The sequence below is a fragment of the Accipiter gentilis genome, chromosome 5, assembly GCF_929443795.1.
Source record: "Accipiter gentilis chromosome 5, bAccGen1.1, whole genome shotgun sequence".
NCBI lineage: Eukaryota > Metazoa > Chordata > Aves > Accipitriformes > Accipitridae > Astur > Astur gentilis.
Window position 1 is genome coordinate 31,523,323 of NC_064884.1, and position 25,875 is coordinate 31,549,197.

A 25,875-nucleotide genomic window follows, 5' to 3' on the forward strand; every position below is an offset into this window, starting at 1 on the left:
TGCCAGTGCCCGGTCACCCTCACAATAAAGAAATATTTCCTGTTTTTCAGTGTTCCTCCTGTGTTTCAGTTTGTGCCCATCGCCTCTGGTCCTGACACTGGGCACCACTGAAAAGACCCTGGCTCCATCTTCTTTGCACCCTCCCTCCAGGACGAACAGGCCCAGGCCTCTCGGCACCTCATCTTGGTGTCCCTTTGCTGGACTCTTTCCAGTACATCCATGTCTGTCTTGTACTGGGGGGCCCAGGACTGGACCCAGTACCCCAGGTGTGGCCCCACAAATGCTGAGTAGAGGGAAAGGATCACTTCTCTCAACCTGCTGGTGAAACTTTGTCTAATGCAGCTGAGTTTCCACTGTAATTTAGCCAAGATAATTGAAAATGCATTCATGCATGGTTTCTCAATCAAAAAGGAAAGAAATGTTGGGGTTTTTTTGCCCCTCTTGAGCTTTATCCATCATTTGTAGATGATACTGATTTGGGCAGGAGTGTTGATGTGCTTGAGGGTAGGAAGGCTCTACAGAGGGATCTGGACAGGCTGCATCAATGGGCCGAGGCCAGTTGTATGAGGTTCAACAAGGCCAAGTGCCGGGTCCTGCCCTTGGGTCACAGCAACCCCATGCAGCACTACAGGCTTGGGGAAGAGTGGCTGGAAATCTGCCTGGCAGAGAAAGACCTGGGGCTGTTGGTTGAATAAGAGCTGGCAGTGTGCCCAGGTGGCCAAGAAGGCCACACGGCATCCTGGCTTGTGTCAGAAATAGTGTGGCCAGCAGGAGCAGGGAGGTGGTTGTTCCCCTGTACTTGGCACTGGTGAGGCCGCACCTCGAGTCCTGTGTTCAGTTTTGGGCCCCTCACTATGGGAAAGACATTGAGGTGCTGGAGTGTGTCCAGAGAAGGGCAACCAAGTTGGTGAGGGGCCTGGAGCACAAGTCTTATGAGGAGCAGCTGAGGGAACTGGGGCTGTTTAGTCAGAAGGAAAGGAGTCTCAGGGGAGACCTTATCGCTCTCTACAGCTACCTGAAGGGGGTTGCACTGAGGTGGGTGCTGGTCTCTTCTGTCAGGTGGCTGGAGATAGGACCAGAGGAAATGGCCTCCAGTTGCACCAGGGGAGGTTTAGGTTGGATATTAGGAAAAATTTCTTTTCTGAGAAGGTTGTCAAGCATTGGAACAGGCTGCCCAGGGAAGTGTTTGAGTCACTATCCCTGGAGGTATTCAAAAGACATGTGTATCGAGTTGTGTGGTGGGGGTTTGGCAGTGGGAGAGGGGCTGCAGGGGTGGCTCCTGTGAGAAGCAGCTGGAAGCTTCCCTGGCTCCAAGTCGGACCCACCTCTGGCCAAGGCCGAGCCCGTCAGTGACGGCGGTAGTGCCTCTGGGACAACATAGTTAAGAAAGTAAAAACCTGCAGTGAAGAACGGAGTGGAATGTGAAAGTAACCCCTATGCAGATACAAAGGTCAGTGAAGAAGGAGGGGGAGGAGGTGCGCAGGAGGAAGGGATGCCCCTGCAGCCTGTGGTGAGATGGCAGGCTGTCCTCCTGCAGCCCATGGAGGGGAGCGGGGGAGCAGATGCCCACCTGCAGCCCGGGGAGGAGCCCATGCCGGAGCAGGGCGATGCCCTCAAAGATGGCCGTGACTCCATGGGAAAGCCCGTGCCGGAGTCGTCTGTGCCTGAAGGACTGTGACCTGTGGAAAGGACCCACACTGGAGCAGTTTGTGAAGGACTGCAGCCTGTTGGAAGGACTTAGGAGAAGTTTGTGGAGGGCTGTCTTCTGTGGGAGGGACCCCAAGCTGGAGCAGGGGAAGAGTGAGGAGTCCTGAGGAGCAAGCAAGTGGCCTCGTGGTGGTTTGTTGCTGGCTGGGCTTAAACCATGACAATCTGTAGACATGGCACTTAGGGACATGGTTTAGTGGTGGACTTGGCAGTGCTAGCTTTACAGTTGTACTCTATTGTAAAGGTCTTTTCCAACTTAAATGATTCTGTGATTATTGATGGACTTTTGGCCATTGGAGTGTATGCATGCAGTATAAATATAGCAGAACACAATATACCTGTTTTTGTTGCAAAAGCTTGCTACTGTGAACTTACTGTGTGTTCAGGTAAGCTACCTTGACTTCTTGATAGTCTTGTCTGCAGATACTGCTTACTGCTTACTTTGCTGCAAATCTTTTTATGTAATGTATAGTATGTGGGAGTCTTTCTTTGGGAAGCTGGCATTTTATTGGCCTTGGCAGAGGGGTTTTTTTTCCCCCTCTCTGATTATCAGATGGAAAAGCTCCAATACCTGTTCTCAATTGTAATATATAGGTTATTTTGGGTTGCAGTAGATGAATTGTAGATATTGGATGTATGTGCTCTTCTCTTGCCCCTCTACCTCTCACAACTCTTTTAATGCAGTGACATCATTTATGAGAACAAGCAATTTAACAGTGACCTAAAATGTGGCCATATCTCTGGGTTTTTTGAAACATGAGGAGATAAGTGCAGTTGAAAGACTTGGGAGCAGACTTAGGAGCAGACTACTCTTTTCAGTATCTATAATCTAGAGCTTTTTGCTTCCGATGCTAGTGACATCGATTACTGAAAAGCAAATGCATCAAGAAAACTTAAAAGAACAATAAAATAGATAGCTGTAACTTCAAGCACTTGATAAGGTGAATTAAACACCAGACCCCTTTTTCCTTTGGCTGTATAGCTCTCTAACATACCTAACTTGACCTTCCTCCACATGTCTGCATGTTTTTAAAGACCTGATCTTGCTACACAGGGGTAGATGTTAAGCTGTTGGCTGCAAGATTCTCCTCTAATATAAATTTTTAGCAACTGCTGTTGAGCTTTATGATTATGCAGTCATCATTCACTCTAGAAATCTTCATTCAAAGTGAAAATGAGTTTTAATTGACCCATTTTGTCCCTTTTCCTGAGAGAAAGGAAGAAGGGAGTATCTATGGGAGACATATGCTCATAAATTATGTCAAGTTCAAGGGGACTGTTACTTCCCTTCTCTTCCTGCATGGAGCAGGGAGGAGGTCTGGAGAACTTGGGGAAGGCTGTAATTCCATAGCCACCTGCAGCCCAGGTATTTTGAAGGAGGACAGCTGCTCCATAGGCCTCCTCTGATCAAGATTAATCTTAAGCAGTATGGGTAACCCTAGCAGCAGGAGCCTCACTTATATCTTCAAGGACTTTCTGGCAGCCACTTTGCCTATGTGTGTCACACCAAAGCTTCTCTCCTCCATCCTGTGGAGCCTCTTGCTATGTGGAGTGGTTGTATGTGGCTCTAAGAGGTGGCCACTAAGCAAGGGTGTTTCTTGGCTCAAGTATGCAGAAATAATGTCCAAATGATTTTATTTTTTTTACTAAAGAAGGAAGTGTGTAGTTCTTCTTGCTTTTCCTTTCTATTTACTACAAAACGTTAATAATACTAGAAAGGTTTTTCCAAGAGAACTGATGGATTAAATGGGGGAGTCGGGCCCTGATCTGCAGAGGGGCTTGGTGTTGTTTAGAGACCAAGTTTACTATTGCCACTGGATGATAATGCAATTGGTTGAATAAGCTGCTGCAGTTGTGTAGTGGCAGCTAATAAAATCCTATATTTTCTTTCAAAGAAACACTGCATGAACAAATGAGAGGGAAAATGCAAATACCGGTGTAGGAAGAGAAATAAAGTTGCAAGGAACTGGTAGAAAACAGATCTTTAAAGGCAGCTTTTACACTGTTCTATGAAAAGCACTTGGACTTTAGATGGTTTGCTTCTCTACATGATGTCTCTTCCCTAGCAAAGAATAGAGATTAAAACCCCCAAGTTTCTCTGTGCACAATGTGCAATATTAACCAGCTGACGTTTAGCAAATAGCAACATGGCACAGATCATTTACCGCTATCGTTACCATTTGGCAGAAATGCTGCTGTTGGTTTGGGAGAATGGTTTAAAATGCAGGAAAGACCCATAGTGGTGCATGTCACAATGTTGCCAGCTGTGGTTATTTGTCTTCTTTATGGTAACAGCTCCTGTTAGAAGTTCTAATGTATGGAGAAGAGTTAAAAATTCAACTTTTTCAGATTGTTCCTTTTGCATTTTAATCTCATTTGGAGAGGGTGAAATCTGTCCTGTGTTTGTGGAATAATTTCTCCTATCCATGTCTTCTGCTACTTCTCTTTGTACCATATTAACTGAAAAGCGAGGGGAAACATCTGAAAAGTCTGAACTCCCCAAAACTAGTGCACTTTCTTTGTCCAAGAGGTTAAATTTGAAAATGTTGATAGCTAAACTTCTTACTGTGTATAGTGAATATAGAGGGTGTTCTATAGCTTGGGGGTTAAAAAAAAAAAAGGCCTACAGATCTAGGAATAAATCACAGTCAATATCTTTCTGGCTTAATCTGAGAAAAATGTAGGTAACAAGTTAGAAACTGCTATGACGCAGAAACTTGGCTCGTCTCTTGGTATTAAAGGTACATGTATCTGTTATAACAAAAACTATGCCTAGGTTGACTTCCCTAATGAGTACAACATGCGTATCCAGATATCCTGCCATGGTACAGTACTCCACAATACTCTGAATACTCTGTCACAGTGGCAAAACAACACAGTTAATTAGAAAAGGCTGTAAACCCCACAAAAATAATAAAAAAGAATATTTGGTACTTTTGCATATATGTATAGTGAGGTTTCAGGAATATGCACTTCAGAAATATTGAGTAGGCTTCTATTTTAGTGTGTAGAGTATTTGTAAGCTAATACCTTGGGTGTTCCCTTACATAACCACTGCGAGAAAATACTATTGTAGATGGTAATGTGCAAGAGGAAATAAGATATATAAATGAATACTAATGGCTTGTAGAGACTAAGTTCAGGGCAATTCCTCAAGCAATGTTTCCTCTAATATTATGGATAATGAAATTAATCAGTGTTTGAATTCTAGATGACCAACAGAGGTGGACAGAGTACTGTGAGTATTATACTAATTTTATACTAATCAATGAACTGATAACCTTTTCTTTCTCTTAAGTAGGGCTTGTTTTAAAAACAACATATTCCATAAGCTGGGTGCTCATTGAACAGAAAGAGGGGGGGGGGGGGGAATCAATCTAAAACTTAGCCAAACCCGGAAACAGATGGTGAAGACTGGCTTTATAGTTGGAGAGGATAAAGAATTTTCTTTTTGTAAAAATAATTTTTTTGTCCAAATTTTATGTCCTGTTTTATTACATTGCCAACAGGCAGTCTTCATAAACTGCTGTATACCTGCAGCCACATCCTGCATAGACCAAGTTAAACCTCTCATCAGGCTTTAACTTGGACCTTGATGATAAATTCAGCTCAAACCTTTTTTGGAGATTTTACTTCCTCAGGATCTTTTCTGCATTCATCAGTCAATTTTTGGAGTCTCTTATGCATGATCTGGGCAGCAAGACTTGTGTGCATGCATTCTCAGAAATACCTTTGCCAGCAGGATTGGTATCTTGAAGGAGGGTGGGTGCTGGCTTGTGCTTTCTGCACTTATCTAAGTAGTCCTTCTCCCGACTTCCACTGTACGTCCTAGTGCACCATCTCAGAGCATGTGTTATAAACGCTTGTGTCCAATTGGAAAGAAATGTTGGGTCCTTTGGAGTAAACTGACTTTGTCCTGGTGTACAACTGTGGCTTCTTTCCTCTCTTCAGTCTGAGTTTTCCTTTGCACATGCTGTGGTTATGGAGCACACACTCTTCATGGCTATCCCACAGAAATGCTTTTGTCATTTTGCAGGCTGCCAGGTTTTATAGTGGACAAGAGCACTCGAGAAAGCCATCGACTTAAACTAAAATGTAGTAAGAGCACTCCAAAAAAGATTCAGTTTGGATAACGAAGAAAGAGGGGCTGGGCTAAGCTGAATGTATGGGTCTGTGTTGTGTTGAGCTGAACACCATTTCAGCTGTGTAGCAGTAACTCCACAGAGAAAACAACCCACGCAAGTGCTACATGCTCATTTGTTTCTACTGCTACATTTGTGTGGTGCTGGAATATGAAACAGGGGCAGTCACTCAAAGTAGTTATATATAGTTCCACGCGTGGCACTTGAGCTGTAAGATGCATGACAAAAGCAGTTAGGAGCTGCTGTCAGTATATAATTTCACCAAATTCTACTGCCTATGCTGCTGCTGCATCAGTTTAAAATAGTAGCCCCTCTTTATCCTGTTGCCTGCACAATGTGAACCCAGCTTTCTGGCAAGTGCATAACCATCAGTTTTGCCTTCTTTTGTGATAGTTGGTAACTGCTGGTGAGATTGTGTCATTCCTACAGGGCCTCACGCAGTGGTCCAAAAGCTTAGTTTGTGTTACTCTGGACTCAGTCCAGAAGTGGAAAGTCAAATTTAAAAACAATATTGCTGGGCTGATATCACTTACAGTTGGGATTTTTTTATACATACAAACTATGAAACAGGCAGGAGTTGTCTGTTGCACATAGCTTGCCAGGAGGAAGAAAAATGAGGATTACATATTTGGTGGAGGAAAAAACCCCAGACCTTTGGGTGTCCTCCAGTTCCTGCCAGTGGGAGGAATGTGTTTGTTTTAGCATGACATAGAATAGATATAAACATTTCTTTTTAAACCTCTCTGTGTGGCCACCTCAGTTGCTCAGGATGATGTAAGCCACTGACTTTCCCCCTTAAGTGGTTATGGAGTTAACCTGCTATATTGTTTTGGGGAGGGCCAGTGATATCTTTTCTTAGGAGATTATGTGATTTGTTAACTGGGTATGGAGACAGAGGAATTAACCATCAAACAAATGATGGATAGTGCTGATTTCCAAGGAGAATCCTTGGGATCAGTTTGTGATTGCAGTTTCTGTTTGGTTCCTGGGCTCTCGTGAGGATGAACGTTCACCCCTCATCGTGGCAGTTTGGCAGGTAGGCAGCAGCCAAAGAATCGGAGGACAACTGAGTCCAATTCACAGTGCCGCTTTCAGCAAAGTGGTGTAGCTGCTTGTTTGGTGTGGGTTTTGTGGTTTGGGTTTGTGGGGGTTTTTTTGGTTGGTTGTGTGGGGTTGGTTTGGTTTTTTTTTTTTTCCCCCTGTAACTATAGCCCTCCCTCAGTATGGATGGGCCAGAGTAGGAGCTGTTGAAATGTACCTGTGTAACAAACCTGATGAGATCCTCATGAAGCACTGGGCTGTGCTTGCTGCTGGTGCTCAGCTGCTGTGCATTTTCATGTACTCTGGGAGTGCCTTTGCAGGTAATGAGCCACAAACCCTTGTGACCTTCACTTAGAGGCTTTTTTTGCTCGGAAGATATTTACTGAGAACCACAGCAAATGCCACAGTCTAAACCGATATATGTATTTAATGGTTTTTCCAAGTAATTGCATGATTCTCAGTACTACTTACTAAGCTCTTCATCCCCCATTAGCTATTTCTAGTGCAAATGCTTCTAATGAAATCCTCACATTTCCAGTGAAAATGTTAATAATACCAAGTAGTCACAAATGGGCTGTGAATTTTTGTCTGTAAACTGTAAAGAAACAAGCAAAAAACCAAAACAAATAGAACACAAGAAACCCTCTTTCTACCTTATGGATGAGAACTTCATGAATGATGATAAATAATAATGAAACTAAGGACTTTCACCCGGGTGAAATGATCAGCCAAACTGTAGTGGCTGCATCTCAGGTGATTGGTTTGATTTTATTACATGATAGTAAAGAGTGAGTGCTATAGTTCAGATATTGTAGATTCTTGTAGAGCAACTGTGGCGTTTACATTTCTCTCCATAGAACTTGAACAAAGGCTTTCTTAAGCATAATGCAACTCTAGCTGAGACAGTCTTCCCGAAGCCCACCGAACGTCCCATTGAACATGCAGAAGTCTTAATATCTTCGGGCACAGCCTCTTGACTGTTTATTTCTGGTGGGAAGTTGGTGTAAGTTGCTGTAAGTAAGTAGGATGAGAAAAAAATAAATGATCCCCAAAATGAATTATTTCCCTTTCCCTGCTTCCTTCTTCCCCTCTGACCTTCTCCTCCCTACATTAAGGCCAAGGGGCTTTCCAGGAATTTATTGCATAAACAAACAGCTATAGAGCTTTTAATATTTATAGCATAATCTAGTTTGTTTTGTTGTCCGAGATAGTTTTGGCCAGCATTTTCCAGTAAAAATAGCACTGCCGGCAAGACACTATTTCCAAGCTCTGGATTCCCATAAGAATTTCTCTCTGCTTAGAAAACTGTTGGCTTGGACTCTGTTGAAGCTGTTTAGACCACCCTAAGCAGTCCTTGGCCCTTTAGCTCCAACTGCATCAGCTTCTTATCACTGGAGAGGAAGAAAGGTCTGGGTTTTTTCCTTCTTGCTCTGAGTTTTGTAACTAGATTCATAGGTCCTGTTGGAGAGATGGGTGCAGACCTACCACGCAGGCCTCCTGCCCTTTCCTGCACGCCCCTCTCCTGCTGCCTGTGCATTCGCTCGGGAGGACGGAGGGACAAGAAGACAAGGGGGAGCCCAGCAGCTAAACGAGCAGTCCCTCTCTTCTCTTCCTCCTGCTCAGGAGATGAATGACAGGCCTCTAGTTCAGCTCTCGAAATACAAATTGAGAAAGTTTTTGGTTGCAGAAGACATGAGTGGTGTCAGGTGTTCAGGTGGTTTAGTTTGTTTGTGGTGTTTTTTTGGGGGGTGGTGGTGTGGTTTTTTGTGTCTTTTTTTGTCGGGGTTTTTTTTTTTTTTTTAGAAGTAATAAACTCAAAGGCAGGAAGTACAAATGTTTAGGATCAAGTGCATCTAACTTTCCCAGTGGGAAGGCTTGCCTGGGATGGTGCTAATGTGGCTGGGCATTAACCCTTGAAGCAGCAGGCCACTGGTGAGCTCTGTGGCCCCCTCTCCTGCTGTCACTCAGGGGCTGCTCTGTGGTTTTTTTTCAGGGATGGGCTGGATTGTTACTAAAGATACCTGTACCGACATCTTCCTGCTGCCCTGTAGTCAAGTAGGGGATTTCCTGCCTCCCCCACTGTGGCTTTTTTGTGAGCTGGGAGTCAGGTGAGACTCACTCCCTGTTATCAGGGAGAGAGGGAGAGGCTGGTGTGGTATGCTGGGTCATAAACCTGGTCCACATTGGCTGTGTGGTGTCCTGTGGTGAATAACCTGCACTTGATTGCTGTGACTGTGGTCCCAATGAGCTGTAGGCCAGAACTAGCTTATAAGTATACTTGAATAGCAAATGAATGTGGGACTAGAAAACTAAAAACCAGGATAAAAGGCTAATGTGATGAGATACGTGAGTTATTCTTTGATTTGCAAAGCTTGTTTTCCTGTGGAAGTGTGGGAATGGGATGATGTGTCCTGCAGCACAGTGTTAACGCACAGATAATGCAAGGGAGCCATTATTTAAAAAGCAAAAAAGGTTTGGCAGTGTATGAGCTCCGTGTATGGCACGGGCATGATTCACTGAGTGCTGCACAGAAAGGCCTTTATTAAAGCAAAGTGGGCAAGTAAGCTGGGGTTGTCTGGGAGAGACTGTGAAGTGAGGGACTGAGGCAGACACCCAGGGGTGCGCATGCATGGGTGATCCTGGCCACAAGAAATCCATTTGACTTGCTACTGACTGGAGTTCGCTGTTGTGCTTAGAATGGATATGGTCTGTGTGTGGGGAATAAAGCCTCTAGGAGGAGATGGAAGAGGCTCAGCTTTCAGTACCATGACTTGTTTTCCCAGTGTTTGATGAAAGAGGGGGGAGTGTGATGGGAAGCTGTGAGGAGAAGTACTCCTGTTGCTATCAAGAAATGACAAGGAATGAAAAAGCCATCACCAGAAATTTAAAGTTCAGAAAACCTGAACCACCCCTGGTAACAACAAAACATGACAGCTCCCATAGATCACTCCTGCAAATGTAGATTTTTCGTCTAGTTTCTAATGAAGTATTTGACATGTTTTCAAAATGCAGAAGATTTCAGGTACCCTCTGGTCTCTCACAGTGCTTGCTGCTCATGGAGCTGGGTGTGATCGGAGACGCCTTGGCGAGGGTGGGTGAGTCTGGCAGTGTTGAGTCAGGGCAGGAGCTGCAAGGTGAGATCTGCACCAGCCTGACTAGTTTGATACAAGCTCTTCTGGTTGGACATACATAACACGTCTACATCTTAAAATGAAGTGCAAGTCAACTATAAAAACGCAGAAACAAACAAAAGCCATTAGTGGAAGAAGGGATGCTGCCAAAGCGTGGTTCTCTGGTTGCTTTCCAGTACTCTCGCCTAACTTACACCCATAAGACAAAATCCCAGGTGGTGCCCTAATGGAAGGAGGCACACTAGGTGACCCCAAACGCTTCCTTCTGTTGATCAAAGCACCAGGCCAAGCAATGTTTCTGTTATTTTTCTCTAGGTCTTGAGCGACTTCCAGTGATGACCAGTCCATTCAACCTGTTGCCACATTTTCCCTTTGCTTAAGCAAGGTGACCTGTGGTGGCATGGGTGCTGCACGTGCGCTTAGGCAACAGCTGTGTGTTCCTCTAGGTGGCTCCAGTTTGGCTGCCCTTGCTGAGCACCTTGGGCAGTTTCTGCATTGCCACATTTGTGTGCCTGCAGAAGGCAGAGCTGTGTTTGACATGCCTGCTACTCTAGGATAAATAAGCATTTCTCCTGCTAAGGAAACGGGGCTTGTCTGGCAAGAGGTTCTGGCCAAGGCAACACTATGTCTGATTCTTCTTTTTACTTTTTGTGTCAAATCTATTTGGTTTATTAGAGCTGTTTCTGATTTATGGCTGCAGGGGTGAAATTAAAATAGGATCTTGTTGATGAAGAGGATTCAAGAGAACTTTTGAACAAATGAGAAAAGGCCAAGGAAATTAGAGAAGTAAAAACAGGCACTATTCCTTCATCTTTGAGCAGTGCTAAGCTGAAAAGACACCAAGTAAACGTGTGTGAGTTTTGCATTTGTGTGGGTTTTTTTTCTCTCAGCCTACTGTCTGGAAACTTTTAGTATTTTTCTTCTGCAAGTTTCTAGACAATGAGAATATCTTGAACTTTCAAAATGTAGCTGCAGGTAACTTTGGCACATTTAAGATCAAGCTGCTGCTTATTGTGCTGCTCTATCTGGGAGAGCAGACTGTTTGCAACATCTGGCTTTTCTGTTCCTTTCCATCCCTCCCACTCTAAACCCAATGCACATCACATCAGGTGGCTTTCAAAATGATGAGCTCTTCACTAGATCCTCTTTTCACTGGTGCAACCTTTGAGAAAAATATAAAATGGATTTTTAAAGGCTGGAGATACTGCAGTATATAAGCACAGGTAGATGTAGTTATTAACAGGTTTGAGAACTGGAGCTCCTGTAAGGTAACAGATACACTGCTGCATTTTAGAGGAAAAGTTGTTCTTCAAACAGAAATTGTGTTGATATGCACTTGGACTATTAATTACGCGTTTGATTCAGAAATGCACAAAGCACCATTTGTGTGCAATTTCAGTAAAGTTCACGTGGAAAAGCTGAATCATCCAAGCCATCTGAATGATGCACACTATTCGGTAGTTGTTTTCTTCAGCAGGCAGCTGGTGATCTCTCTTCCTGTGTTCGGGGCGGGGGAAGAAAAGGAAGACAGGAAGGAGTCTCCGTGGGGGGGGAGCCCTCTTGGTTCATATGTGCAAACTTTATGATTTTCCTGAGAGATCTCTAGATTTGTGGTAAGTTAAAACTATATTCAGAAGATCGAAGAGGCAATATATGTATTACAACTAGGCTATAAAGTGTTTTTATTTTAAAGTAATAATGCTTTATACACTTTTCAGGCATGATTTGCTTAGTATAAGTTATGTTTCAAGCAGTGCTTCATGGGGAGGACATGGGAGTTGTGCTAGGGCCGAGGATCCTTGACTGGGTGGCTTCTGTGTCTCCTGCTCCCCTCTTGAAATCTGGAGGTGAACTGAGATTTGGTGCCTCTCAGCCACCAGCCAGAAAATGGTAACTCGACTTACCTCTTATGCTGCCCGTGTTGTAAACTTAAAACTTAATTTACATGTCTACCTACCTAAGCTCAACGGTAATGAAGGGCTGTTTAATGCTAGAAAATCTCCCAGCTAAGGAGTGGGACACGCAGGTGATAGGGTTGGGGGGGAGCAGTAGTTTTGCAGACAACCCCCATGCACTCCCTGCAGCTACGTCTTTAGTTTTCCACATATAGGGTGTATCTAGTTTTCTGTGGGGTATTTTGTTTACATTGACACTGGCAAACAAGTTAACTGGTTTTTATGCTCTATCCCTTTATTACAGTCTGTCTTATCTATTTAGATTGTAGGGTTTTTTTTGTAGCAAGCCATTTCTTACAGTTGTAACTTCCTGAGTGTGCTGGGTCAGAGATTTAATTGGGCTGTAGGCACTTTTGTACTAAATAGTAATAATACAGTTCAAAAGGCCTGAAGAGCAGCAGCATGGACAAAACAACACAAAGAAGCTTTGCTCACAGATCTTCTTGTTGGGTTGATCCCCCTCCCCCCCCCCCCCCCCCCCCCCCCCCCCCAAAGCTGAAGAGGGACACAACCAGCAGACATTCAAATCTTCTGAGTCTATATCAAACTCTGTGACTGTGTCAGTATGAATAATAATAACCTGCCTGGGAAAGGATGGTAAATTGCTTGTATTTCTAACCAACACAGAACAGAAAAAAGGGTCGGTGCTTTTGTTCTCAGCAGGGTCTTTGAGAGAGTCTCTCATTGACTGTGCTAGGGGGGTATGTCCATTCCTTTTGGTGACTGTCATTTTAGGGCTGGCAGTGCCTGTCACACAACCTGAAGTACTCAGCACAGCAAGTAGTTCTAATGGGGGGGCAACAGCCCCTCTATAGGGCTCTTTGTTTAGAAAACATTGGCCTTTGAGGAAATATTAAATAAAATTATGTTGCATAGTCTTAAGAAGAGGTGACTGAATTGGTGTCATAAGAACAAACGTGATAAAGATTTATATAAGAAATTTATAGGACAGATTTTTATGGGACAAGAGACAATAGGCTTAAATTACAGCATGGAGCTTGAAGTTGGTAGAAAAACCTTATGTCAAGGAGAGTTAAGCACTGGTTTAGGCGGCTGAAGGAAGCTGTGGGACCTCCATTATTTGATGTCTTTAAGAACAGGTTAGGCAGCCTCTGTCAGGAATAGCCCAAGTATAATTGATCCTGCTGGGAGGGACAGACTTAATGATCTCCTGATGTCTCTTTCCAACCTTATGAATCTGCAGAGATGTGAGTAGGCTGTATATAATTGCATCCTGGTAGAGTTCATCAAGCGCTTTCAGGTCATTCTGGATAACAGCCACCATATGCATTTTAAATCGCTATAACCATAGTGAAGTTTTGAGGTTTAAAGGAGCCTGAAGCAATTGAATGAATGCATGAGAAGATTCACTTCAGTGGCACCATACCGGAAAAAAGGATAGGGAGCAGTAACATACAAAATCAGTACTTTTGTAGTTATCTAAAATAAAGTCATCATCTTCTGCAATTATCACTGTCATTCCTTCAGTCAAGGCACTTGCAGAACATAGTTATTTATTTTAAAGAACTATGCAATTCCACCCCCCCCCCCCCCCCCCCCCCAACAAAAGGAAAGTGTTAGGCATGGCACTACACTTCTGAGTCTTCAAGGGAAAGCATATTGATAGCTTTAAAAGATATTTTAGTCTTTGAAAACCAAACCAACAGATCTACAAAATCTACTCTTTTATATTGCTTCCTTTCATATGATAGAGTTGAAAGACACACACACACACCCCCCCCATCCTGTTCCTATTGTAATCCTTAATTTTTAAAAAAGAAAACAAATTGCGGGCAGGCAGGGGAGCTCGGTGCTTATGGAAGTAGCTTGTTTCTGTATACAAGTTCCTTATTAAAACAAGCTGTGAAGCAAAAAAGTACCTACCCTCATCTTCTTTCAACCAATGGGTGGCCCAGGGATAAGAACTTTGTGGGGAGACACAGTGATGATGTTACACTGAGAAATTAATTTCCCACACAGTGCAAGTCGTCAGTGGTCAGAGTCTCCAGAAAGCAGCACCAGATGCCCTGAATATTTTGGCATGCAAGTCTGTAGAAAGCTCCAAAGAGGAGGAAGTGAAAGAATGGTGGCAATTCTCTTGCAAGAAATTTTAGAGATGTGGGACTTCATTTGCACAAAAGTATGACAGCTTTCTTCAGCACAAAGCATGCTGGGAAGTGGGATAGACTGTATCTTTTATACCACTCAAAGGACTGAGCCAACTGCTTTTCCATGTCATCACTGAACACTGTCTGGTCTGCTGTCTTACCTCTTCTATGGACTATTCATTTTTTCCGTAAGTAACACATATGCTTCTTCAGGCCTGTCACTATTACTCTCACTGTGATTCAATGCACATGTAAAGCTAGCAGTTATTTTAGAAAGCAATAGCTGAGTCTGTGCATCAGATTCCAAGATATATTCTTGGGCAAGTTTTCAGATAATCCATTTATATGCAATTCAAGTGCTTTGAAGATATAAAGTGTCATGTTACTGATAAATACTGATTAGTAATGCAAATAAATGGAGATATTTTAATTAGGGCAATTTCAACATGACTCGTACTATGGAAAAGAGCCTATATAAACATATCAAATAGGTAATTTATTAGTGGGAACAACCTGTAAGTGTTGTGTTTTTTTGGGAGGGGGGAATAATATACATAGCAAAGTAGCAATGCAAAAGAATAACAATCTGATAAGCTAAAAAACAATAACTAATAACCTCTGTTTTTCAAAGTATGCAGAAAGCTACAAATGAGATATTTGTGTCTCCATCTCTGCTTGAGCCACAGTGCAACTCCCAGTAGGTTGGGGATGCTTGGATATGTACTGCCTAAAATGTGGCAGCTTTGCCAGCTGTTTGCTGTTTGAGTCTACCTACATGTCCTATGGTGCTATAGTAGTTTTGTTCTAGGATTTACCACCACTTTTCTGCCAGGACCCTTCTTTCTTGCGAAGTATTTTTTGGGGGTGATCTGCTAGCATCCTGACTGGGAGTAACAGCAAGTGGCTGGAGCATCTGCCATGAGGCTTTCTGGTATTACATAGGAGATGTGCATCAAATGTTGCTAGGTCATTTTCTGTCTACTTCATAGTCGCTTTTGCATGTGTGTACAATTACATGTAAGGTGAATAGAAATGGAGGGCCCAGGATCAAGGTATTGTGTTATGCTATACATGTTCAGGAAGGCTTTGGAGAGTTGGAATCAGATCTTTCACGTTCTTGAACGTGGTTGCACCCTACGCTTTTGCTTCCCTTGGAAAACAGGATCAGGTACCTCTGTGATGAGGAATGGTGCAGAATATCAGACTATTGTTATTGATATGTGTGTGCTTGTCACCTTTGACAGTATATCTGGGCAGTGTAAGTGTTGAATGTTTGATGGACTATGGGAATACATTCATGAAACTATTCCTTGTCTTTTTGTTTTTAGTGTCAGGACTTTATAGTGGAGTGAGCCAGAGTTCAATTAACCTCCAATTAAAAATCAGGAGAAGCAATAGTTTACCTCATGGTAAACACCATGTAGTGCCTTAATTTACCGTCTGCCAGTTAGTCACAACACCCGCAGTCTGTTGAATTTATGAATAAAAAGTAAAGGCTTAATATAAAGTGCATCTTCCAGTCTGGCTTCCTAGTTTCAGTGTAATTTGCCTGAGCTTTGTGAGTGCTTTTTCATGTGTCTGTGGGTATATGTATATACCCATGTAATTTTGAATCCTGCCTGAATTTAAACTATTCTTATATAATATTTATCAGAGGTGGAATGGCAGGTCTTGTCAGCTCTGTCTTTCAGAGTCACTCTTTCACCTTTGCTGCAATCCTTTCCAAAGAGCCTAGACTTATAAACTACAGTCAAGTCACAGGGGTCTGGCAGTTGCCACATTTCACTGTCCCTGCAGCAAGTCCCCTTACCTAGAAAAGGGGTAAGACCAGGCTCAGGTGAAAGCTTTAATGATGCCGTTCATGTGTAACTTGGAACTTTATGCCTGTACGAGAGGTATATTTCTCTTGCCTTTTTTTTTCTTTAAACTGAGAAGATACAATAAATTTTCACAATCATTGAAGTTGTGATGCCTACTGAGTAGGTATTTAAATTTTTTTATGGTTTTCTACACAAAGTTCACTGCAAAACATCTTGTTAATCATTGCTTTCCTCTTTCTAGTATAATGGTTATACTCTAAGTGCAGCTGTCTGCCTTTAAAAAGAGGTCAAACTGACATTTAGAGTTGTGCTTTGAAAAAAACTGCTGTGACTTCATGACCTTTCTAAAACTGGTGTTCTCTGCCTTTTAAATAGGGACTTTCACTTGAAGGAATTTACAACAGATTTTCCTCTCAATCCTTCACACTTAGATCCTGGCTTCATTCCAGATTGTAGAAACTAGATTTGTAATTGCCTTATTTACAAGGTAAGGTTTCTCCCCCTCCTTGTTTGCTTAACTTGACAGGTTGTAGACTATGAGGCGCCACTTAACCTTTTTAAAAAAAAGTTTTATTTAATTTCCTTTTGTTTTAAAGATGCATTTATTTTCTCGAGGAAACCCCCATCAGAATGAACAGAAAAAGTGGATTATTCTGGATTAAATTTGTAATACCGGAGACTGCGTCAAATTGTGGGTTTGCCAGAAGGAGAGAAACCAGATTAAAATTGTGCTCGGCTTATTAGCAGAGAATTTAACTTAAAATTCCTGTTTTAGTTTTCCTGTGAATTTGCAGATCTGGATAAAATTTGGATAAGACAGTGGTCTAAATTTCCCTTCCCAGTTTAAAGCAAGACTCAAACACGGTAAATGTTTCAGGGAACAAAACACCCCAAATGGCTTCTGGATTGAGAATGGGTTATTTATTTTTACCTTCAGTCTCTGCCTCTTTGATATCTGACTGGCGCTTGGAGCCTGTAGCACAGCTGGGAGGGACACACAAGCCAGCACAGGGACACTTGTCAAGAAGACTTGTGCATTCAGGACATGCTTAAGCCTTTCTCTCCCAAACATGCCATCGTGTGCCTTTCTGCCTCCTTGCTGCCCAAAACGGTTCCTCATCAGTACCTTCCTCTTCCCAATCACCCTACCAGCAGGTCCTGGGTCCAGCATTTTCTTTAGGAAGAGATACTTGATGGGTGAGAGAGGGAGTAGTTCAGAGTTTGTTTTGGGACCAACAGGCTATAAGAAAGCTCCTGAGTGAGCTGGTTGTCCTCCCCATATCTGTGGTTCTCTACTGGTCTCCTCCTAGTGCAGGGAAAGGCTGCAGCAGTGCTGGGTCCTGCTCACGAGGGTGGAGGTGGAGGAGGAATGGTGCCTCCTCTTTGCCGTGGTAGGGACTGGACCATGGCTGGAGGAGCTGGGGTGTCTGTCTGATTATCCTGCTGTCCCAGGAGCAGTGGGTGTTGCTGAAGGCCCCTGAGGAGGACTATAGATTACAGCAAGGAAGAAGATACCCCGCACCAAAGCATGTTTGATGTTTGCAGAGTCTATCCACACAGCACCATCATCGTGCAAGGTGAAAGCAGGCACAGTGGTACCTCTGAGGTTGGCACCAAGTGGCTTCCCAGCATTGGCACCCTGAGGCGTTTGTGCCTGTGGCCTTAGTCGGGAGGTCTGTTTGAGAAAGGTCTTTCTCTTGGATGCAATATTCTTTGGTGCTCACCTGCTGGAGCCTCCTCGCCCTGCCCCCTTCCCAGAGCATATGAGTACATTAGAGGTACAGCTGGAGAGATCTGGTGGTTTTCTGCAAACTGCAGCATCTTGTGTTGGTAACCCTGGCAGACTGTACATCAGTCTCCGCTGGTTTTGGCCAAGGTGGGAACTTCTGTGTGAATGTGCAGACACTGACTGTTGAAATGTGTATTATTTATCCAGCATATTCTCATATCACTTTCTCCAGACTTATTTCAAATAGATCCACGCAAAGGGCCAGCCCTCATCTGGAATTTTTGAAAATGTTTTGTTACTGTATTATTTAACACTTTTTTCAAATATCACTGTGAGCAGATGGTGCTTGCAGTGAGACTGGTTGGGCAGTCAGGCTTTTTTCTGTATGACTCTGCTGTAGGAGAGCACAACAGTAAATATCCAGCTAGCTGGGCTACTGAGGAGTTGTCAGTGGTGACTAGCGCTGGTTGGATTTTCTGGTCTGCTCAGCCCTCTCTTTTGTTTTATCTCAAATAGCTTGTGAAAAGATTCTGAATCCTACAAATTGACTTGTTTGTAACAGCGTGACAAGCAGCTCACGTATAACAGCCTGGTAAAAGTCCTTCAGAAACTGTTTGCTTCCATGGTTTCCTATTTATTATTTGTGGCATTTGACTGCCTGGTTGAGCTGTGTGGGTCTCTCTCTGCTCCCTGACAAACTTTTACAGTGGGAGAAAGATGATTTATTGTCCTCTGTGGATGAATATGGGTATTCATACAAAGCACTGACTGTCCAGTCATGCACATAAATAAAAATCCATTCAAGATAATGATGATGAAAAAAGAACATACATAAGTCAAATGGATCATCTTCTATAAATCCAGATAATAGTGAAGTCTGTAGATCTACTTAATTTAGGCCCTGGTCCTGCAAGCATTTATCAGCATGTGAATACATTTATGTAGCACTGTTGACTTAGAGGACTGCTTGAGTTTATAAGATTAGTCCAAAGGCTATGAAATACCTAGAGTCCTTTTGTTAAATCTCATCTATTTTAATGTGTTACCATCTGCAGGCTGTGGTCATACGTATTTTGTATTTCATAGGCAGAGGAAGGCTATCCCAGAGGTGAATAGCTGTTAACTGGGAACTTGCAAGTTGTGAGCCCAGGTCCCAGGGCTGCTACAGCCTGCCTGCCATCGTGCAACTCGGCAGTAGGAAAGGGAAGTCGTGGTAGAGAAAGTAATGCTTAACTCTCGTATTACAAAGTCTTATAAGAGTGAATATTTTCAAAACTGTGAGACAATCAAGAACTAGCCGTGGCTCTTTATATTTCCTGTTTGGGGTCAACAGGGTGACTGACATTTGATAATGCATGTAGCTTATTGCAAGGTTCGTGTGTGAGACTTCTTATAAATGCCTTCAGGCTTGCCGTCAGGAATAAAACTGAGAATGACTTGTTTGGCCTCATCCACAAGCTTGAACAACCAAAGAAAAAGGGGCTTTGAAACTAAATGACTGCTTAAAACTGCTCTGGTAGACAAGATTGAATTTTTTTTGAAGAAAAGAGATTTAAAGTATGTATATGTTAAATATCATGGCAATGAACATTGGTAATCATTTATAACTATACTTCTTTTTGATACATTGGAAGACTTGTAAGCTGTGGTCTCTCAGTAGACATTGAGCAGGAGAATGATGCTCATTCTTGCATCATCATTGTTGTTGAACTGACTGAAACGTGAAAGCCCAGATGTCTTTTTGGGGGACAGTCTCATGCTTTATCATGTACATGTGTATTGTCAGAATTCATGTTTGAATTGATTCCATGCCAGTGAAAAATAATGTGTAGCCAAGTCGTAATGGGAACCTGGATACAATGAATAACAAGAGAAGAACTTGAGGGGAAAGAATGAGAACAGGAAGTCTAATCTTCAGCTTTTCTATATATAGAAAACACCTCAAGGGTAAGCACATACTGTTCTGTATAAATACATTTAAAATGTGTTTTGTAGGCACATATTTTCAATGTGTTGTCATGATCGGAAACACATGTAGACTCTGAAAAATTACGTGAAGCATGCAGAACCCTTGCTCATGCACATAAGTAAAAGCTATGCACAGTGTATACGTGTGTAAATATTTAGCTGGAGGAACAGCCACATGAGAACTACTTCAGAACCATCCCCAAGTCAGGAAGCCACAAATTATAGGTCTGAAATTTACCACACTGGCATGTCTACATAAATAAAACCAACTGGAAAGATAGGCGGGAGGAAAAATGCATTTACAAATAGTATTAGATTAGAGAAGAAGAAAAACACTAAAGCCTTTTTTTTGGCTCTAATCAGAAGGCAGGAGGATTATTACAGGCAGGAGTTTGCAGGCTTCAGCTAAACAACTTCCCGGCTCTGAGTTTGAGTCTTGATTTTTATTTACGTGTATGCATACATTTACACATAATCATTATTTTGATAGAGGCCAAGAGGGGGCATGGTTGGATTTGATTTTTCCCTTTCCAGGAATGTTGCCATCATCCTACTCCCTCTTTATCTTTGCCAAGTCTTTGAGACAGGGTGATGTCATCTTCTTTATCTACCTAATATCTACCATGATGAGGCCTTGATCTTGACCAAGGGTGTTGGCTGTTTCATGAATGTTGAATTGGGAAGCAGCCATAGGAAACCTGAATTTCTTTTGCAGACAGCAACGCTTCAGTTAGAGTAAATACAACTGATACTTGTAAAACCACCGAGATAACTGCTAGTTGTCACAAGGCCTTATACAGGCATTAGTATGTCAGTCCTCCCACCCTTGGCCTACGCCAGAGCAAGCTCCCAGAGCGCAGTTGTCACACTTGCAACTTAAACTCGGCTGCAGCTGGGCTGCTGGAGGCTTGGAAAAAGTAGCTGCCCAGAACGATCTGTCGCTTCTCGGACCCAGGTGCTCCTGGAGCTGGAGTAAGGACAGCAGGTAAAATACATTCCTTTGAAGTAAAGAGTAGAAAAAGGGGATGTCACTAGGTCTGAAGAAAGCAAGCAAAGCAACCGTGTATGTTTGTCTGGAGCTGTCTTTTCCTTCTGTCTCTCTGAAGAGACTCACTGAGCAGAGGTGTAATTGTCTCTGATGTGGAGCATCCCCGCGTGGTAGAGAAAGTGCGGTGCTCGCCTCATCTCCTGGTGAGGTCTGGGAGGCCTGTAGCACGACTGGCGAGAATATAGCAAGGACCACTGCTCTTCCTCACGCAGACTTCCTGGGGCTTTGTCCACGTCCTCTTCTTCACTGGCTCGGAGGACGTGAGGGAAGAGGAAGAGAAGGGACAGCATTATGTAAGTTGGGGAAAATCCCTTATTATCTAGCAATGTCTGAAACTTTTAAATGGGGGGGGTAAAAGCAAGTGTTTTCTTGAGACCACATCGTGAAACTACAATTGAGCATACAGGTTCAGCTCCATCACCTGGCTTCTCTGGAAAGGAAATATGAGTTTATCCTGCAAGTGACTGCAAGCTGAAGGCTTGATGTCGGGAACTCTTGCTACAGGAGAAGAATTGGTATGTTTAGCAAGTTCAGTTCTATCCTTAGGCTCTGCTGTTGGAGATCATAAGCGGACGCTGTATATAACCCTAAGGAAAATGACTGTCAAGAATGCGACAGCGTCAATGTTATGTGGCAGCTCCGGGGAACTGGAGTGCTGGTCGCACCTGGACCAGAGACCTGGTGTTTCTGTGAGAGGGTACCTCCTGTTCTCACACTGCGAACTGACTTCTATGTCATTGTAGCTATGGTATTGCCACCAGCTTTATTAATTTAAAATAGTGACTGTTTGGTCAGCAATTAGTAGTCTTTGCATCGTTTTAGTTCCTCTGTTTAAAAGGCTAACTGTTGCTATTAATAAGGTAGATTAATCTTGACTGGCGCCTAATAACAAATACTTGCTTTGGGTGGTACGTGGGGACTGCAGTCCCCTCAGCTGGGGAGCCAAAGTTCCCTATAGCATTTAGTGGACTTTTGTCTGCTCTTCACGACGGTTCCATCTGCAGGAGAGAATGCTGTTGCTTTCCTTGGGTGATCTGGGGAACTGAGATGGAGGTAAGCCAAGTTTGCTCAGCACTGCAAAGAAAATGGGGGAATGGAAAGCCCTTGAATTGTAAATTAGTGCTCTTCTACAGCTTGACTATCTTCCCTGCTGTCAATCTCTTAACAATTCAGTGGCTGTGGATCATTCAGTGGTGCATGGTGGTTGTCACTACCAGTTATTCAGTTCCTGAAATTACCTCTGCTTGATGGGGTTCCTGTGTCTGCAGAGAATTTGTCTGAACTGTATTTAATGAAGAACACAAAAAACTTAAGTGTGCAAAATAGCACTGAGAAAAACCTCTGGTTGGATATTTCTATGTCCAGAATGAATTTTGATTTTCTGTTAAGACTTCTAGTCACCACTTTGATCTGTTTGGAGTGATTCCACTTTCTCTTTGCGGTAACACAAGTGGTCAGGGTCTAAATCTGATTTCTGTTTGATTTTCCTGGGTTAGAATGGACACAGTTCTCCTTACTGGAGAAGTGGGAAGGAAATGGTTTGAGCTGTGGTGTGGAAAAGTTGTGTGAAGAGAGGCTCAAGGTTTGTGGCTTGTGATGTTTCCACTGCCCGCTCTGTTGTGCGCCTATAGAGCGTGGTGTCTTTGGGGATAAGATACGCGTACTGCTGTCACCTTCTGCAGCAGAAGGCTGAGTAGACAGCTGCAGGAGGGAGAGTCTCTGCTGGGTTGTAATCTTTGGAACAAAGCTGTTAACTTCTCCAGATTTTGGTAGAGTTGGATTCATATGTGGCACTTCTTTCAAAATATCTTCCTATGTTTTCCCCAAAGCTTTTTAGCTGAATGTAATGCTCCTTTGGGATTTCCCTATATGTGATAGAGCAGGATTGGGAAAGGGCACTTAAATATTTAATCTGACTACCGTTCATGGTATTAAAAATAGTTTATAACTAGTGCTTTCTTGAATACCTTGTATAACTGTAGTGCTGTTCCGGCATAACCAGCTTCTGCTGTGCTTTGGTTAGCTAGAGCTGATTGAGTCATGCACAGAAACTAGATGTCTTATTAGACTCTCCTTCTCTCATCTCGGAGCATAAGAGGTCCAAGGGAGCCTCCCACTGAAACCTGAGCTCTCCACAGGGCAAGCCCTGCGTGCAAGCGTGGGTCCCTGCTTACCTCCTCTCAGTGAGGAGGAGGTCACCACCAGCTGTCACGTTCTGCTCTTTAAACCAGCACTTCATCCAGCTGTAACACAGTGGCTGGACCGGGAAGCGTGCTGCTGATATAAATCTTCCGTGGCTCAATGAGTAGTTAAACACTCTATGGCTGGAACAGGCTGGGTCATATGCTGGTTCAAATTTTTTATGTGGGGTTAGGTTATAGAGAAATCTTGAACTGCTGCAGTTGAGTGTTTCTGGCAGACAGCCTAGGTGATGGGATAGAAAGGCTTTTATAAATACCCTGCCGTACAAATGTATGCTTAATGTGTGCACGCATATGTAGTATTTATTAAACAAGTAGCTTTGCATAGCAGGAGAGGTGAGCAGCTGCTCTGCATATGACTGGGGCATGGTGCTGCTTCCCAGCAGAGCCTGGCCCCTGTCCTCTCCTGCCAGGTGTCACCAGCCCCTGTCCTCTCCTGCCAGGTGTCACCAGCCCCAGAGCACAGCAGCAGCACCCCGCTGCCTACTGCGGCCAGCCTGGCTCCCTGCGGCTCTGCTGGCGCTGCGGGGGGAGTGGTGCCCCAAGCCCTGGCTTTGGGCCAAAATTGTTGTTTTTATTAATATTGTTAATCTTCCAACTCGGGATTTCTGAGACGGTGAACATCAGCACTTAATCTACAGGGATTTTCCTTCTGAGGATGGACAAATGCTCTCAATTATAGAGATTGTTTAGTAGGAAGCGCTTCTCAAGAGGAAGAAAACATCCTAGATAAAATTTTAATTCCAGATGTCAGTGGTTAGGGGGAATGCCAAAGAAAGCATTGCATCTCTCATCTGCCTTAGGTTAAACAAGTTGTAGGAACCACAGCGACTTCAAATTCAGCATCAATCTGGTAGTTAGGAAACCAAATAAAGTAACTTTAAAAAGTGGACCTAAATGATATGAGAACATATATTCAGAGAAAAAGAAAAGGCAGCTAAAAGGATAAGCTGTTTGAAATGGCATCTGTTTAAACCGACTAAAAAGACTGTTTAAATGTGCCATTATTAGAAACCAAGAGTAAACGTTTATCATCTGTCAAGGAAGATTAAAAAGTACCGATAACAAGATGGAAAAAGATAGTATGTGTAAACAGCAAATTACAAAAGCCTATTAGAAATAAAAAGATGTTTTTAAAAAAATGGAAGTCGTATTCAATAAAGTAAAATGGAAAAGACAGTCATTTCTGGTAAATAAAGTTGTTAGTCTTTTTGGGTTGATTGCTAAAGTCATAAAAAATGAATGGGGGAGGGAGACACACCAAAATCCTTTCAGATCATTAGAAACAGAAACCAGAGAAAGATTTTGATGCTGTTTGAGTTGTAAAAGAGGTGGGAAAAGATGACAAGACCATAAGAAACAGTGTTAAATGAGCCCTTGTACTAAATGTTTCTAGAGGAGAGCCTTTTTCCGTGGAAGGAATCTAAGGAACTGTCTCAAACTGAACTACTACAAGAATATCTTTTAAAACAAATAAGTAAAAAAGGCTGACAGATCATCACGAATTGGCAGTGTTCATGGAGAACTCTAAAGCAAATGGGAAAAGGAAATGCCAAATTATATACTATGGCATGTAATTTATTAGCTGAATTAGTTACAGGGTACCAAAGGAATAGAAAGTGGCAAATTAATAACCAGTTGGATTCACACATATCAAGGGAGACTAAAGCTAACTGTGGTTTTTGGGGATAAAGATGACATTCTTCACAAACCCAGAGTTCTTTGGATTTGTGAGCCAACCTGAACTGAAGTGATGTCCAGTTGATAAAGGATGTGGTGCCATAGGTGGGTTAATTCAGATCAGGAGTGCACTTCTGAAGCAAATCTGGTTATCCCCATTTACCTTGCTGTGGTTCACATGGTAGCCTGATCTTGCATTATACAAAATGAGTATCCTTTGAGTAAAATTAAACCAGATGTGCCCAGGAGTGCACTGCTTATCAGTCCATGAGACTAGACTACAGATACTCATTTGCAATAGGTGCGTGCATGTCAGATCCTTGGGACCACCTATTTTGCTCTACAAATTAGCTGCTTTTGGCCTACAGCACTACGTGTCCATGCATGTATCAGTGCAGTGGACTTTGGATTTCCAGAAATCTTCTGGCAGGGCTATTGCCAAAAGCTTGTGACATCTAGGCAGCTACAGGTCTTTTGTGGGTTAACAGCTAATTAAAAGATGGGAAGTGAAGGTCAGAAACAAGGTACAGAAAAGGGGAACTAGAGTTTCAGTATATTGGGGCTCCTCAGCTTGAAAAAGAGGATTGGGAGGTCATGTGATAAAGGTCTGCCCGTTATGTCTGGCACAGAGATGGTTACAGGGTAGCACTGAATATCCACTTTTTCACAAGAAAACCAATATGCACCGTTTATTTAAACAAACAAACAAAACCCCCAAACCCAACCAAACAAAAAAACAACAAACCTGACAGTAAGTTTAAGTAAAAGGAAGTACTTTTTCACACACCACACGATTAGATCGTGGGAGTTAGTGTGGGTTTTGTTTTGCTGAATGTATAAATGGGTTCAAAAAGCAAGAAGAAAAGTTTATGGAAGGAGAGGCTGTTGAGAGCTATTGCATACAATGAAGCTGTGTAAATCTTCCTTCAGGATGTGCCCAGACCGTGGAATGGCAGAAGTTCCCATGGAGGCCTCACTTGACATTATCTCTGTTCATGTGCTCTCTATTTTGGTAGCTGTTGTTGGCCACTGTCAGAGGTAGGGTTTGGGATTACCTTTACTTTGACCTAGTTCACAGCACTGACTAAATATTCCACTTTTATTTCCTTTCAAAATCTGGCATGTAAGGAATTCAGAAAAAGATAATAATCCATGAGATCAGTTTTCTTCAGCTATCACAGGTGCTTCATCTCTGCATCCCCTTGGGACACCCAGATTATCCATACTTCTTTTTATACAGCAGCCTTGGGTCAAGCTTTCTAGAAAGTGCTGGCGATGAAATCTGCACGTGTGTTCTTCTCGAACAACATTGCATTGCCTTGCAATGGCCAAGGAAGCCTGTTTT

General features: G+C 42.9%; 1 protein-coding gene across 1 annotated transcript in view; it reads left to right on the forward strand.

Moving 5' to 3' along the window:
• Positions 1-11,524: 11,524 nt before the first annotated feature.
• Positions 11,525-25,875, forward strand: part of IPCEF1 (interaction protein for cytohesin exchange factors 1) — an 88,144-nt gene continuing 73,793 nt past the window's right edge. The window contains exon 1 of the mRNA XM_049801285.1: positions 11,525-11,634. The gene's annotated coding sequence lies outside the window, so the exon portion shown is untranslated. The remainder of the gene's footprint in view (positions 11,635-25,875) is intronic.